This window comes from Hyla sarda, chromosome 2 (genome assembly GCF_029499605.1).
Source record: "Hyla sarda isolate aHylSar1 chromosome 2, aHylSar1.hap1, whole genome shotgun sequence".
Taxonomy (NCBI): domain Eukaryota; kingdom Metazoa; phylum Chordata; class Amphibia; order Anura; family Hylidae; genus Hyla; species Hyla sarda.
Window position 1 is genome coordinate 444,919,208 of NC_079190.1, and position 16,380 is coordinate 444,935,587.

Consider the following 16,380-nt stretch of genomic DNA (forward strand, 5'->3'; position numbering starts at 1 on the left):
TTTATTTTCAACTTGGGTAGTTTTTTTTTTTTTTTGTTACTTTAGTGCAGTGGTCTTCAACCTGCGGACCTCCAGATGTTGCAAAACTGCAATTCCCAGCCGTTGGCTGTCCGGGCACGCTGGGAGTTGTAGTTTTGCAACATCTGGAGGTCCGCAGGTTGGAGACCACTGCTTTAGTGCTTACCTTTCCTGAAACTGTGTGGCCATGTTCAATGCTGGCTCAACGGAGGGTGAAGGTTTCTCAGGATAGTATTGAGCAGCCCTTTTTAATGTATTTTGACGCCTTTACATTTTCTAACATTGCTAAGTGTGTTTTCCAAGTGCAAAATTTCTTGGCGGTGATTTGTGGCAAAAAAACAGCATTTGCGCCAAAATTGCGCCAATCGATCGATTGGCGCAAATGATGAATTACTGACTAAAGTTAAAATCACACACAGGACCGTGTGATTTTGAGAAAGTTGTAAAAATGACAGTGGAGAAGAGGCGCCAAACTTTGGCGCAAAAAGACACTGCGCCAAAGTATTGCGCCAAAGTTACGTTAAAAAACAGACACATAAATCCTTTGATAAATACCCCCCATAATATGGAGCCACCCTCACCTTGTGCCCAAAGGAGCAACTAGTCCTGATACCGGTAAAGAGGGTTGCAGTACCAAACTATAATGTAGAGGGGTGCTACTAAACAGCAAATGAGTGCATCCACTTCAATAATACAGTAAAATGCTTATTCTGATAGGTCAGTTCTTCCAGCCATTGACGCCTTTCACAGATTCGGACTGTTTCTGGCATTTTATGTTGAGTCTGGTTTCAAGTCGCAATGGTCCAAAAAAGACCATTGTATGTTAAAAATATTGTAACCTGAGGCCATTGTAACTTGAGGGATCACACCTAGCTACATGTAGTGAATGGTATCACAGCTCAGAGGTGAGCTACAATACTAGACACAACCTGTGTACAAGAGTAAAACTTTTTCTGAAAGAAACCAGCCAGGTTTTGGTCTCCATAGTTGTATGGCACCTATTTTTAACCAAGTTTTTTAGATGTATTGTCAGACCCCCAAAATGACTCTATGGAACTACACGTATTGGACCATTTAAAGGGAACCTGTCACATTGAATTTGCAGTCCTATCTGTTAGCATCATGTTACAGAGCAGGGAGAGCTGAGCAGATTGATATATAGCTTTATGGGAAAAGATTCATTACTATGTGTAATTTATTCATTTCAATCTCTGCTTATTTTGGGATTAAAATTGCAGTGGGTGGTGCTTTACAGTGACGGTATAGAGAAGGGTGAAAAAGAAAAAAGGGAGGACAGCGCCTCGTGTAATCCTGAGAGTACAGTAGGTAACAGGTGAATTTCTGGGTAAAGTACTCTCACCTGGTGGAGTTATAAAATAAGCATATCACCCTTATAATGGGGTATTCCTGAGATTGCAGGCCATGGGAGCTTGACCGGGAGCCGTGACAGCGGTTTCCAGTTATTTGTAATGGCATGAAAGAAAAAGAAAAACTCCAAGGAATGGCGCTGTCTCTTACGAAATAAATAAAAAATGACTGGTGTATTTAATGCAACCATACTTTATTTGAAAGACCCTCAACAGGTACATCCATGAGCAAAACGCGTTTCGGGTATAAGCCTACCCTTTTTCAATTGCAGATGCCCTTGAAAAATGTCCTTGACATCTGCAATTGAAAGAGGGTAGTCTTTACAGTGACTGACAGTTATCTGTTTGTATAGTGATACACAGAAGGCTGTCAATCATTTATAAGACTGCCCACTGGAGTCCTAAGCCCAGAATGAATACATTACACATTATCACAATAGAGGTGGGGCGGCACTGCTAGTGGTGTCCTGGGGTGTAAGACGGCAGATGGGTGCTAGTGTAGCTGTGTTGCTGGAGGTGGTGCTCAGATATGGCAAGCAATTTTCAAATCAGTCCGTAAGAAACAGAAAATATCGGCACTCACCAATTCAGCTTGCAAGTTTTCTTTATTGAAGCATACTTACAAATAGGGTACAGAAGAGAAGGGTAGTGGGGGGACAGTGGATGGCGACCGAGCTCCTGTTTGGCGCTTGGCGTGCGAAACAGGAGCTCGGTCGCCATCCACTGTCCCCCCACTACCCTTCTCTTCTGTACCCTATTTGTAAGTATGCTTCAATAAAGAAAACTTGCAAGCTGAATTGGTGAGTGCCGATATTTTCTGTTTCTTACGGACTGACATTACACATTATAATGAATAATTTCCCACAAAACTATATATCAGTCTGCTTAGGTCCCCATGTTCTTTAACATGATGCTCACAGATAGAACTACAAGTTTAATTTCAAAGGTTCCCTTTAACTTTTATTCACTACCATGCTGTGTGTTCACCTCACTTTCTGGTGTCTCCCATAAGGGGCATGTGCACTCTCCCTGCTTGTTAAAGGGCCAGGGTGAGCACTTCTGATCTGTCCTCCACCTATTGCCACTCAGTACTGCCTATTTAAGGTTGCTCCACTTGCACCTGAGCAATTTTGTGGCTCCCTGTGTCCACAGAAGATGTGCTGTATTCCTGATTCTGTTCTCTGAGAATGACCTATGCCTATTTCTCCTTACTCCACTTCTGCCTATCCCTTGTGTACTGTACTGACTCTCCCACTCCACTCCCAGTTTCCTGACTATGAACCTGTGCTGCCAGCTGAATATGAACCTGTGCTGCCACCTGCCCACAACCTTAACATGGACCCTGAGTTGCCTTGCCTGACCCCTAAGTGACGTGACCAGTGTCTCCTGCCAATTGTTACCCATACGGTGCCCACTCTTGGGAAGCAACCTGGTATCCTCTAGCAGCTTAGTCAATCACGTTGGTTCCGTGGTTAGCACTGTTGCTTTTCAATGCTGGGGTCCTAGGTTTAAGGGGGTAATCCACCACAAGGTGATTTTAGTACGTACCTGCCAGGCAGTAATGGACATGCTTAGGGAGGATCTGCACTTGTCTTGGGGCTAAATGGCTATGTTGTAAGATTACCATAATACTGTGGCTAGCTTTTTGTGAACTGGTATTTTCTGTTTGAGTTTTCTTCTTCTGCCTACAAATCCCATAATTCAATTTTTCTCCCTCCCAAACATCAGCCACCCCACCGATTGAAACATAAATGAGCTGCATCCATTCAAAAGACCTGTGGTTTTCAACCAGGGTGCCTACAACTGTTGCATTAGTTGCAGATTGATCTCTCTCCCACCAAGCGATCCCTCCACCCATTGAAACAGACAGGCTCCCTGTCATCAGCTGACTAGTGAGTCAGGTCTCGGCCGCATTGCAACCTGGGAAAAATCTGAGACAACAGTCCTTTTGTATGCTGTTAATAATAAGTATTGGGGTGAAAATCACATAAGAATTGTGAGAAAACTGTCACACACAGGTACAGACACTATATTATTAATTACACTTCACAGCCCCTGTAGCATAGTCAAATAAAAAATAATCCTGGAATACCCCTTTAAATCCCACCAAGGAAAACATCTGCAAAAAAGTTTATATGTTCTCCCCGTGTTTGTGTGGGCTTTTTCCAGGTACCCCGGTTTCCTCTCACACTCCAAAACCTACTGACAGGTGAATTCAGATTGTGAGCCCCAATGGGAACAGGGACTGATCATAGTGATGTAAAAAGCAATGTGGAATATATTGGTGCTATATAAAGAATTATTATCTTCCAGACCCTGGATCGGGATAAAGTGTGAAAACCTAGAGCTTCTAAATTATGCAAGGGTTCACAATATAAGTGGTATAAATATTAGTGGTATAAACTTCCATACATTGTTGTTCTTTGAGAACTTAGAGATGCATCTGCCCATCCTATGTTATGTGCAATGACAATTGTATCTTATGCATTTGGCTTCTTTTCGAGTTGCAGATGTCTGGACCCTTGTGCTACCATAATTGCTGAACTTAATACCTTGAATTTCCCGTTTTAATCTGCAATGTAATTAAAATGGAAGAACGCTGTTACAGGTGGCTCTAAACAATTATTAGACTAAAAATGACTTATTCTAAGAAAAGAACATTTGCAGTCTTAAATTCTTCCATCATGAAAGAGGGTAATTATCTTAATTGAAATAAGGTTTTAGGCTTTGTAAGAGATCTTCTTACTTTTAATTGAATTTGTTCTTACATATGTTGCAGGAAAAGCTGCTTAGGCTTATTTATTATTAGTGCGCCAGCTTCATAATTAATGCTTTTCCATGGTTGCTTAGTGTAGCAGCGCATTGAAATGCCATACAACTGTATTCCTTATCTTCGGGTTACTTAGAAGTGAAATTAAGCAGCTAAGTTCCAACTTTGGTCACAGCTGGAAGTAGGCCTTAAAGGGATACACTGCCCCTAGACATCTTATCCCCTATCCAAAGGATAGGGGATAAGATGTCTGATCATGGGGGTCCAGCTGCTAGAACCTCTGCAATCTCTGTGCAACACCCGACGTTCGTTTTGGGTGCAGGCGGTGGGGGTTGTGAGGTCACGACCACGCCCCTTAGTGAGGTCACACCATGCCCCCTCATTTTAAGGCTATGGTTGAGGGCTTGGCAGCCGCCAACCCGCTCCCATAGATTTGCAGTGAGGGGAGCGTGGAGTGATGTCACAATGGGCGTGGCAGTGACGTTAAGACCCTGCTGCTCTGCTTCAAGCATTTGGAATAAAATGTTCTGAATGCTGGGTCAGCGGCATACCCCTTTAAAGGGGTACTCCGGTGGAAAGCAACTGTTGCCAGAAAGTTAAACAGATTTGTAAATTACTTCTATTTAAAAATCTTAATCCTTCTAGTACTTATCAGCTGCTGTATGCTCCAGAGGAAGTTGTGTAGTTCTTTTCTGCCTCACCACAGTGCTCTCTGCTGACACCTCTGTCCATGTCAGGAACTGTCCAGAGCAGGAGAGGTTTGCTATGGGGATTTGCTCCTGCTCTCTTTTATTAAGTTCAAGTATCACCTGCCTTTCCAGTTCTATGATCTTCAGCTTAGCCTTTCCTCCCTGCTTCTTTCATTGTTCTGTTTCAACTGATCTGATGCCTTTTTTAGTGTATATCTGCACCTAAAAACTAAACTTGAGACTATTTCCTGTATCTGTAAAAATTGTGTGTCATGAAGACAATCTCTGGTTAACCAGAAGATCGCCACTATTGGTTTGGCTTCTCTAACCCCACCTATCAGCTGTTATCGCCTGGGGAAGTTAAAGAGGTACTCCACCCCTAGACATCTTATCCCCCTATCCAAATCTCGGCTGTGGCACCCCAGACATCCGGAGTGGAGCGAACTTCATTTTGTGCCGGATAACTGGCGTTGTGGGACGGAGGCTCGTGATGTCACAGTCACGCCCCGCTCGTGACATCAGAGCCATGCCACCTCAATGCAAGTCTATGGGAAGGGGCGTGATGTCCATCACGCCCCCTCCCATAGACTTTCATTGAGGGGGCATGGCTGTGACATCATGAGCAGGGCACGGCAGGGATGTCATGAACCTCTGACGCTGCACCCAACACTCTAAATGAATGCTGGGTGCAGCAGGGAGATTGCAGGGGGTCTCCAGCTGTGGGACCCCCGTGATCAGACATCTTACCCCCTGTCCTTATCCTTTGATAAGATGTGTAGGGGCGGAATACCCCTTTATGTCTGACTGCACATTTCCCAAACAGGAAAAATGATGATTCTTATGAACATGTGGTAGGTCCCCAGAGTGGGAACTTCTTCTGCAGAACAGCTCTGTTCTGGCTCACAGAGGAGGGTCCATTTATGATGTCTATGGACCAGATTTATCAATCTGTCTGAAACCAAAACGGTCTGGTGTTGCCTATAGTGACCAATCACAGCTCAACTTTCATATCTTTACGAGTTGTGGTGAAATAAAAGCTGAGCTGTGATGGTTGTTATGGGCAAATTACACAGTTTTAGTTTCAGGCAAATCCGGCCCATATTTCCCTACAATACGTTGTCTTTCCCTTAACTGCGATATTAGAATTTCGAATGATCAATTCTGCAGTTTATGGTCCAGACTTCTCCTGCCTTTAGTTTTTTCTTATACAGCAAGCAGCTGTCTAATGTTACTATAGTCAGCCATTTTTGCTATGATGGGGGTTAAAGTCTAACTTTTCTTCTCCACAAGAGTATCATCTTGCTTTTTCTTCATGTTTCTCGGTAGAAAAGGCTCCGTCACCCTTCTGTCCCTCCCACTATACAAAGACATGGTTGAATATCAGTGAACAGGGCTGTAACTATAGGGGGGTGCAGAGGTGGTAGTTGCATCAGGGACCTGGTGCCTAAGGGGACCCAAAGGCTCCTCTACCCAATAAGAATACACCCAGTTTGAAAAATAAAACATGGTAGACATGGGGCCCTGTTACATATTTTGCAGAGATAACCAGTGCTGAAAAACATATCCACTATCCGCAGCCCGCGGGAAGGAGGCATGTTGACCACCGCACGAAGCGGTGGCTGACACGCCCCCTCAATACCACTCTATGGCAGAGCAGGAGCGCTGCCATAGCGCTGTATTGAGGGGGCGTGCCGGTCGCCGCTTCTTGCGGTGGTTGACACCCGCTATCTGGCCAGCGAGCCTGGGCCCTGTACATGAGATTGCAGGGGGCCCCAGCGGTCGGACCCCCCGCAATCTTAAACTTATCCCCTATCCTTAGGATAGGGGATACGTTTTTCAGCACTGGACTACCCCTTTAAGACCCAGAAGCTACAAGTTACATCTCTGACACTGAATAAAACATGATCTTGTATTACTGAGGAAGTATTTATGTATCTACCATGGATGAACCAACAGCCTAGACTTGTCACTATCATTTTTTGTATGTCAGTGCAGCTCAAACTGTGAAGCGCCCCCTAGTTGTGGTGGGGAGTCAGTGTTTACCAAAGAGATGAAAAGCTTTGCCAGCCTTTTCCTGACTGTAGAAATTAATGGTTAGTAACATAATTGAATATTTGCTTATTTTACCATATACTGGGTTCAGGAAGGAAATGGTGGTAAACGGAGTAATATTTTTAAATTTAGCATGAACTCCGGCCACATGTGGTAAATCCCAGGCATTACTTCGCTGTGGCTGATAAATCGCTGCTAGAAGAAGTTTGCGAAGCTCTGACCTATAGCCTATTAGTCTACAAGGTAGAAAAAAGAATGAAGTGCCAGTCAGTATGGAAATCTTTAAGAAAGGCTACACAGTATAGCTAGTTCTTCTCCAATTAGGGTAGAATTGAGTGTTCTTTAATTAGTATATATAGAAATTAGCTGACTCCTCAGGCTATACAACTTTTACTAAAATCTAAATCAAAAGACAGACCCGGACTAAAACTCATCCTAAGCCTCTGATAAAGAAGAGGAACAATTGGTTGACTACCCTAGGGACTAGAGTACTCAACCAATTGTTCCTCTTCTTTATCAGAGGCTTATGATAAGTTTTTGTCCTGGTCAGTGTTTTGATTTCGAATTTTGATTGAATATTGATTTCTCGATTGACGTCCCGCCTCGCTCCCTCAATGCAAGTCTATGGGTGGGGGCGTGATGACTGTTTGTTCCAAACGCTGAGCAGCAGAGTACCCCTTTAAGTTATGTGTAATAATGTGAAACAACACAGGGAAAAAGTATTAAACAAATGAAGAAAGAGGGGTACAATAAAGCATGGAAAGCCAAGACAACAGCTGAACCCTCAGTAATGAAAAAGCAATTCAGTCCCTTGTCAGTGCAAAATAATATCAGCTGGTCTCATTGCCAAGGTGTCACACAAGACACATCTCATGATGGGTAAAAGCAAAGAGCTGTCAAGACCAACCTAATTGTTGCAAAACAAAACAATGGGGTTGGTTACAGTCCCATTTCTAAGTTCCAGTGAAGTGGAAAGAGAATCGTTGCACCATAAATTTGCCTCGAACAGGTGCCCCTCACAAGATTTCTGACAGAGGAATGTGAACAATAATTAGAAGAGTTGTCCAATAGCCTAGGACACTTGTGGAGAGCTTCAAAAAAAGTTCTAAAATTAGCAGGTACTGTTGTCTCACAGAAATAGTTTCAAGTAAGAAAAATGGTGACGTGTACAATACAGTGACCCTTCAACCTACGATGGCCCCGACATACGATCATTTCAACATACGATCACTCTCAGAGACCATCGCATGTTGAAGGCAGCATTAACATACGATGCTTTTGTATGTCGGGGCCATCGCATAAACGGCTATCCGGCAGCGCAGACTGCTTCAGCTGCCACCGGATAGCCGTTTACGGTGCCCCGTGTGGTCCGCTGACGATCACTTACCTGTCCTCGGGGCTCCGGCGCATCCTCTTCAGGATCCCCTGCATCGTCGGCGCTCTCCATTGTCATCATCACATCGCTGCGCACGCCATCCCGTCATCCAATAGGAGCGGCGTGCGTAGCGACGTGATGGCGACGACGGAGAGCGCGGATGCCGGGGAAGCAGAGGCCTTGCCGGAGCGTCGGGGACACCCCGGGGATGCGGCGATGGCGACAGCGGTGACGGTCCGGATCGGCGGGGACAGGTGAGTACGACTTCCGCTAACAGTGGTCTTCAACCTGCAGACCTCCAGATGTTGCAAAACTACAACTCCCAGCATGGGTGTTGTAGTTTTGCAACATCTGGAGGTCCGCAGGTTGTAGACCACTGTCCTATACTTTACATTGCACGGATCCCTCAACATACAATGTTTTCAACAAACGATGGTCCATTTGGAACGGATTACCATCGTATGTTGAGGGACCACTTTACTCATTTTACCCCCTGTATGTCCGTATGGATATCATTGTATGAGATCTCAGTAAGCAAAAAATACATCGAATGTTCCGGCAGATAAAAACAGTTCGGCACACCTAGTCTTCACCCAACAAATCCTTTCCACCATGATGCCAGTGACGATTGTTTTGGTACTAACTTTTACAGGACAAATAACTTGAAATAACTGGTTCCTAAGATTATTAGTCAAATAAAGTGCAAATGTCTGCAGTTGCCAAACATTCATCCACTGGCAAACTCCAGCTTCGAATATTGAGTTTTTTGCAAGCTACAGTAGACAAAGTTTTATCTCTCCAGAGTGAAAAGTCCAGAAAATACTGTGTCTAAGAGATTAAGCGGAAAAAAAAGAAAAAGAGTAAAATGAACATTTTATCCTTTGTCAGCCTGCCGCCGTTATTCAGTGCATTTGGAATTTCTTCCTTACTTTACCCATGTTTTATGTTACATTTTACACTATCTGTCAACCCGATGGAAATCACTATTGATTTTTTCTACCGCCGAAACAACCACAAATACTTTTGTGAACATCCTGCAGATTGCAGACAGCCGAGGTGTTTACATACTAATCCAGACATCTGATGACTTTACTGCCTATTAATGTGAAATGCGGGAATTAGTCATATGACTACAAGCCGCCTGTAATTAACTTTTAACAGTCCCGTCTATAGACCGCAGTGCACTTTTTACTCGCTGCCGCTCTGCCTTCTATATCCCTGGGTTACAGACATCGCCTTATTAATAATCATATCTCATCTTTCTCCTGCACCTGGCACTGAGGTTTACAGGAAAATCACAATGCATGGGATTTCTGACTCTGTTCTTAAAATAAAAAGTATCCAAGAAACCAGACTACAGGAACGAAATCTCCAAGGAGTAATTAATCCTACTGAAACTATATTATGTTTAGCACTAAGGGGAAATGTTAGCAAGTTAACGTAGAAATGAGGCTGTTCCTACACGGGAGAAAACTCAATAGGAATAAGTAATATATAGAACACACTATGTAATTATCATCCCAACTCATTTGGCTCTAATTTATTTTTCTGTAGCGATGTACTTTTATTCTCCGTCGTGTACTTTCCATTTACTAGCGCTCTTCCCTGGAGTGTCATTTTGTGTATTTTTCTTGTTGTTCTGCCTTTTTCCTTCAATTTTTTTCCCCTTCCTCATTACATTCGGTAATGTACAGCAGTTCATCATTCCCTAAAGTTATACAGCTTTATAAAACCAACCTATTGGCTGTTGGCTGGGCAGTTTGAAGTGGTAAGTGACATTTCTTTAAAGAGTACTAAAGAGTCATATCCCACAAAAAAGTTATGTTGCTTGATACTTTATTAATGTGTCTAGCATCTATTATTCTCTCACAAATACCTTCTATCTGCTCACATGTTTTGTTATTCTGTGCTCTGGAGAGGGCGTGTCCTTCACTCTGCATGATGCATCTTACTCCCTGAGTCTGCTGTGCAGTGCTAGGTCTCTTTAACCCCCCTCCTCTCTTTTTTCAGACAGGCATCTGATAGGACAGGAGAGAGCAGAAAGGAGTGCTAGTCCTGTCCTCACTTAATGCACTTTTTCCCAGCTTGTGCTTCAACTGGGACAAAGATGATGCTGCACATTTTGTTGAGAAATGCAGCAATTTTTTGTGGAAAAACGTAAAAATATTGTGCAAAACTGGAAAATTTCAGGCGTTTAAATTTTTTTATGGTGTACACTGTGCGGTAAAAGTGATGTTATATTTATTCTGTGGATCAGTACGATTATGGCTATACCCATTTTATATAGCTTTCTATGTTCTTTTTCCTTTTATGAGCAAAATTATTTTTCTGCCATTCATTTTCCAACAGTCGTAACCTTTTTATTTTTCGTTCGACGCCATTGAGTAAGGGCTTATTTTTTGCAGGATGAGCTGTACTTTTTATTGGTATCATTTTTGTGCTACATGCTACCTTTTGATCTTTTTTATTCAAAATTGGCAAATTTTGCGCTTTTTTTAATGTTTATTTTTATGGCGTTCACCGTGTGGGATAATTTACATTACAGTTTTATAGTAAATGTCATTACGGACGTGGCAACACCAATTATATATATGATTTGTGTTTTTGATCTTTTTTGGTGATAATACAGGGCTTTTATTGGGAAAGGGGCTTTTTTTTTTTACACTTCATATTTTTATTGAAGAACTTTTTATTTACATTTTTACACTTTTTACAGGTTACACTATGCTGCAATACATTTGTACTGCAGCACAGTATGACCTGATGAGCTGCACAGCCTCTGGCTGGATCTCACAGGCTTCCGTAACAGGCAGACAGGAGGTCATGATCTGACCTCCTGCTGCCATAGCAACCAACGGTGACCCGCGATCGTATCGCAGAGCCGCCATTGGTGAACAGGGGGAAAGCGCTCCCCCTGTCAACACCATAGATGCTGTGATCAGGATTGATCACGGCATCTAGGGGGTTAATGCTTCCGGGACCGGCGCGATCGCGGCTCCGGCTGTGATTAACAGCCGGGTTCCATCGCTGATCTCCTGCGCTGCCCGCGGCAGTGTCGGAGATAACTAGGACGTATGCATACATCCAGTTGCGCAAACGTGTCGGATGCTTGGACGTATGCATACGTCCTGTAGCGGGAAGGGATTAAAGGGGTATTCCAGGAAAAACATTTTTTTTTATATATATATCAACTGGCTCCAGAAAGGTAAACAGATTTGTAAATTACTTCTATTAAAAATTCTTAATCTTTCTAATAATTATCAGCTTTTGAAGTCGAGTTGTTCTTTTCTGTCTGACAACAGTGCTCTCTGCTGACATCTCTGCTTGTCTTGGGAACTGCACAAAGCAGATTAGGTTTGCTATGGGCATTTGCTTCTACTCTGGACAGTTTCTGAGACAGGTGTCATCAGAGAGCACTTAGACAGAAAAGAACAACTCAACTTCAGCAGCTCATAAGTACTGAAAGGATTAAAAGAAGTAATTTACAAATCTGTTTAACTTTCTGGAGCCTGTTGATATATGAAAAAAAGTTTTTCCTGGAATACCCCTTTAAAGTTGGCACACACAGAAATCTACAGGAGAATACTGTATCTCTATACTCCTCCAGTTTTATATAGAAACACAAATAACATTTTTTTTCTGTTACAATCTGGCGAAAATTTTTTTTAGGTATTGACCTGACAAGGAAATAATCACAGTTTCAAAAGTGTTGACCACTAGAATATCCACATTATAAGACTTATCCAAGGAATACTTCTTCATACAGCTGATTTCCAGAGGATTAACTCCTCATCCAATGCTTAATGCTTTCTAGACATCTGTATGTTGCACTACTGCGGTGAAAGCTGAAGCTAGAGGCTTTGACTAGTGTTGTGCATTTGCTTGCACAACCAATAAAGGTAAGTGCTGTTACTGAGGTAAGTCTTTTCACTAGATTTTACCCTATGTTGCACTGTTCTCCATATTTCATAATGTCAGGTTCTAGATCTGATGCCATAAGGAGATACCCTACCTTATGAGCAAATGCCTCCATGATATGGCGCCATACAGTGGTACCATATGATGTAACAGAGAGCGCCTTCTACCCCTCACAAAAAGTTGTTCTTGTGGCAGTTAAAATTTTTCAAGATATTTCTTCTTCTTCCTAATTATTTTATGTAAGCCTCTTGGCATTTACCTCAGAATTACTTTGCTCTATTGTTTCTTGATCCTTGGATGCCCTATTAACGAAAGCTCGGCAATTACTTTTATATTGTTTTCTACCGTTATAAAAAAAAAACACAAAAAAAAGAAATCTGCTTATATTATAAAGATTTTGTCTGGCTGTATGAGACTTATAAAATAGACTGGGTCAGAATGTCAAACTGTGGCTTGTTGGAGCTACAAGAAAATGGAAACATTTAAGTGTAATCTTTAAAGGGGTCAAACTGTTGGATTCCCTAATGTTCTGTCAGTAATTTTTTTTCCAAATGCATTCATATTTTCCATTTATAATGTACACGTGACCATCCCTGATAGTCATGGAAAAAGCGGTGTCACTGACCCCTTTCATAAGTGGTTAGTAATGATTTTCTGACAATACAAATTGAGATGAGCGAATTTAATCTGACGAATCCGAATTCGTTACGAATTTCATAAAAAATTTGACTTGCAACAAATGCGAATATCGCCACAATTCTATTGTGCAAATCGCTTTGTTAAACTCCATTTAGCGCGGTCAAGGCTCCAGGGAATCTAAAATGTTGGATCCACATGTGAGGACATAGGCAGGGAATCCTGGGAAGGTGGGAACAAGTGTAGGCGGGATGACCCTGAATCACATGCAGGATGCAGCCAGAAGCCAGTCACCCCTGTGATGTCACAGCTTTATATAATCGGCAGCCATATTCCGGCCAGTCACTTCATCCTTTCACTGCAGAGAGATAGGACAGACAGCGATGTGTGTTACACAGAAAAGCTTTTTCCTGCAGCATTTCACCTCCTAGTCAAGTCAGCGTTCCGGTGGACAGAAAGCAGTGCGTTTTTCACAGAAAATAATTTTTACTGCAGCGATTAACCTCCTAGTCACTTTCTACAGCATTGTATTACAGAGAGGGGAAGAGAGCTGTTTGTTGCCGCATACGTTTGAACAAGCTGGCTCAGCTGTAGAAACGTTAGGAGAGGAGGGAGGAATACATTTTTAGCGCAACTCCAATACATACCCAGCAGTCCATTCATGATAGTCTTTGAGAGAGAAAGTGCAATGTTTCGTACACAGCGACTGTGTGCTGCAGCACTGTTGTGTACTGTTCGTGTTGTGCACAAATACTTATTTAAGCATACTGTAGCACAATTTTCTGCCCTCATAAGTGCATACCACATACCTCCATCTAAGTAGTGTACTATTTTGACCTGTTAATCTGTCAATGGCCTAAATACAATGAAAGTCCAGGCAAAAGTAATCACTGGCTGGTGTTTTACTCAAATACTTTTTTAAGCATAATGTAGCACATTTTTCTCCCCTCATAAGTGCAGACCACATATGGACATCTAAGTAGTGTACTATTTTATACCTGTTAATCTGTCAAGGGCCTAGATACTGTGAAAGTCCAGGCAAAAGTAATCACCGGCTGGTGTTTTACTCAAATACTCTTTTAAGCATACTGTAGCGCATTTTTCTGCCCTCATAAGTGCATACCACATATGTACATCTAAGTGGTGTACTATTTTGTTCCTAATAAAGTCTTAAGGGCCTAGTTACTGTAAAAGGCCAGCCAAAAGTACACACCTGTTGCTGTTCTAGACAAATACTGTTTTAAGCGTAGTGAAGCGTACTGTACTCTCCTCATATACGCACTAAGTATGTCAGGCAGAGAAGTGCCAGGATGGGAACAGAGGAGTGGCAGAGGCCTAAATTCATCAGGTGCAGGCAGAGGTCACTTCGCGGCAGCCTACCTTCTTGGGAGGTAGTGGAACAGGGGTTCCTGGAGACGGCGGCAGTAGCAGTCAATTAGTACGGACTGTTGGTGGGAAAATCAGCCACTCGGCAGTGTGGCAGTTTTTCATCAAGCATCCAGGGGAGATTAACATAGCCACATGCAAGATGTGTCGGCAAAAAGTGAAGCGTGGCCAGGGTCCGAATGTTGGCACCATGGCCCTGCATCAACATATGCTGCACCACCATAAAGTGGCCTGGGAGAACAGTGGCTCCGATGTGGCGGTCCAGCCTGCTGCATCACCCAGAGGCACGCCGCTCCCTCTTTCAGCCAGCCAAGGCTCCACCACCTCAGCCAAAGGGAGCTGTGTGTCATACCCTCCTTCTGTCACTCCAGATGCTCCTGCTCCTCCCATTTTTAGTCAGTCATTCCACCAGCAATCCATTGGCGAAGCCATGTCCAAGAGACAACAGTATGCACCACTCATCCAACGGCACAGAAGCTAAATGTGCTCCTGTCCAAGTTGCTGTTGCTGCAGTGCCTCCCTTTTCAAGTGGTGGACTCTGCACCTTTCAAAGAACTGATGGCTTGTGCCGAGCCGAGATTGAGAGTGCCAAGCCGTCATTTCTTTGCGAAGAAGGCAGCTCCAGCCCTGCACAATCTTGTGCTCTGTCTGTGTGTACCATAGTGCACGGCAGTGCCGACATCTAGAGCTGTAACTGCGGTCAGGGACAATACATGTCCTTTACAGCTCACTGGGTGAAAGTGGTTCCTGCACAGCCACAACACCAACTTGGACAGGTCACACCGCTTCCTCCTCCACACTCTCAGGCCATTGGTCCTGTGAAAGTTTGCGACTCTGCCTCCTCATCCTCCACTGTGTACTCAGTCTCCACTGCATGGACAAGTCTCAGTGCCCCTTCAGCATACCATGTGTGTAGGGCACAGCGGTGTCATGCTGTTTTTCTTATGGTTTGCCTTGGCGAACGGAGTCATACAGGGGAGGAACTGCTAAAAGTGATTCATAAAAAAATCGGAGCATGGCTTACTCCACGAAAACTGGAAATGGGAACCATGGTGACTGACAACGGGAAGAACATCTTGCCCGCTCTGCTACAAGGAAGGCTGAGCCATGCGCTCTGCATGGCACACGTGTTCAATCTGGTTGTCAAGCGTTTCCTGAAGTGTTCCCCCTATTTGCAAGACATCCTAACAATGGGAAGGAACCTTTGCGGCACTTCAGCCACTCTAACATTGCAAAGCACACCCTCCTTGAGCTGCAGCGTCAGAACGGTATCCCCCAACATAGTCTGATTTGCGATGCTGCCACACGTTGGAATTCCACCCTCCATATGTTTGACCGACTATACGAACAGAGAAAAGCATCACTGATTTCTTGATACTCCAAGCGTATAGGGGTACTCCCATGGGTAACTTCAATGTCAACCAGTGGCAGCTCATACGTGACACCTGCAGTTTGCTCAGGCTTTGGAGGAAACCACATTATTAGTCAATCGCCAGTATTATGGGATGAACGAGATCATTTCACTGCTTCATTTCCTACAAATACATGTTGGAAACGATGGCTGGTCAGGGCAATGGAGACGTAGCACCTACATCTCATGGCCACATCAGCCCTGTGGGGGCTGAACTGGAGATGGAAGAGGAGGAGGGGCATAGTGGAGCACAGTTTAGGTTTCGCAAAATGGGTGGTTTTTCTAGTCATCTGACAGGAGAGGAGGAGCAGGAGCAGCCAGAGGAGCTAGAGGGTTCCGAAGAAGGCAGGGAGTCCCTCCGAGTCACTTGCACAAATGGCACAATGCATGCTCACTTGCTTGCATAGTGACCACCGAATTGTGACCATTCATGACTTCTTTCTCTCCACCTTATCGGACCCTCACTACCGCCACCAATTGGGGGCCTTTTTTACACCCACTAAGAGGAGGACAAACTGAACTACTACAGAGACATCCTACGTAGTCAGTTAGCCAATGCCTATCGGTGCCATCGTCCATCCTCTCGCAGGTCTGACTCAGGAGGCCTTCTGCACTCACCTTCCACGCCATGGCTGCTGGGGTGGGGTGGCAGGAGCAGTACCAGCTCTATCAGCAGCAGCCTGAGTCTACAGTTGCTGATGAGTACCTTTCTTCACCCACATAGCGAAGAAACTAAACAGCAGCAGGTAGACCTGGAG

At 43.8% G+C, this 16,380-nt stretch overlaps 1 protein-coding gene and 1 long non-coding RNA gene across 3 annotated transcripts in view; one reads left to right on the forward strand and one right to left on the reverse strand.

The window, feature by feature from the left end:
* Window positions 1–16,380, reverse strand: part of EPHA6 (EPH receptor A6) — a 1,030,110-nt gene that overhangs the window by 42,193 nt on the left and 971,537 nt on the right. The gene's annotated exons all lie outside the window — the stretch shown is intronic.
* The window catches only part of LOC130357025 (uncharacterized), a 50,486-nt gene that overhangs the window by 23,882 nt on the left and 10,224 nt on the right, over window positions 1–16,380 (forward strand). The window contains exon 3 of the long non-coding RNA XR_008889070.1: window positions 12,086–12,170. This is a non-coding gene — a long non-coding RNA (uncharacterized LOC130357025). The remainder of the gene's footprint in view (window positions 1–12,085; window positions 12,171–16,380) is intronic.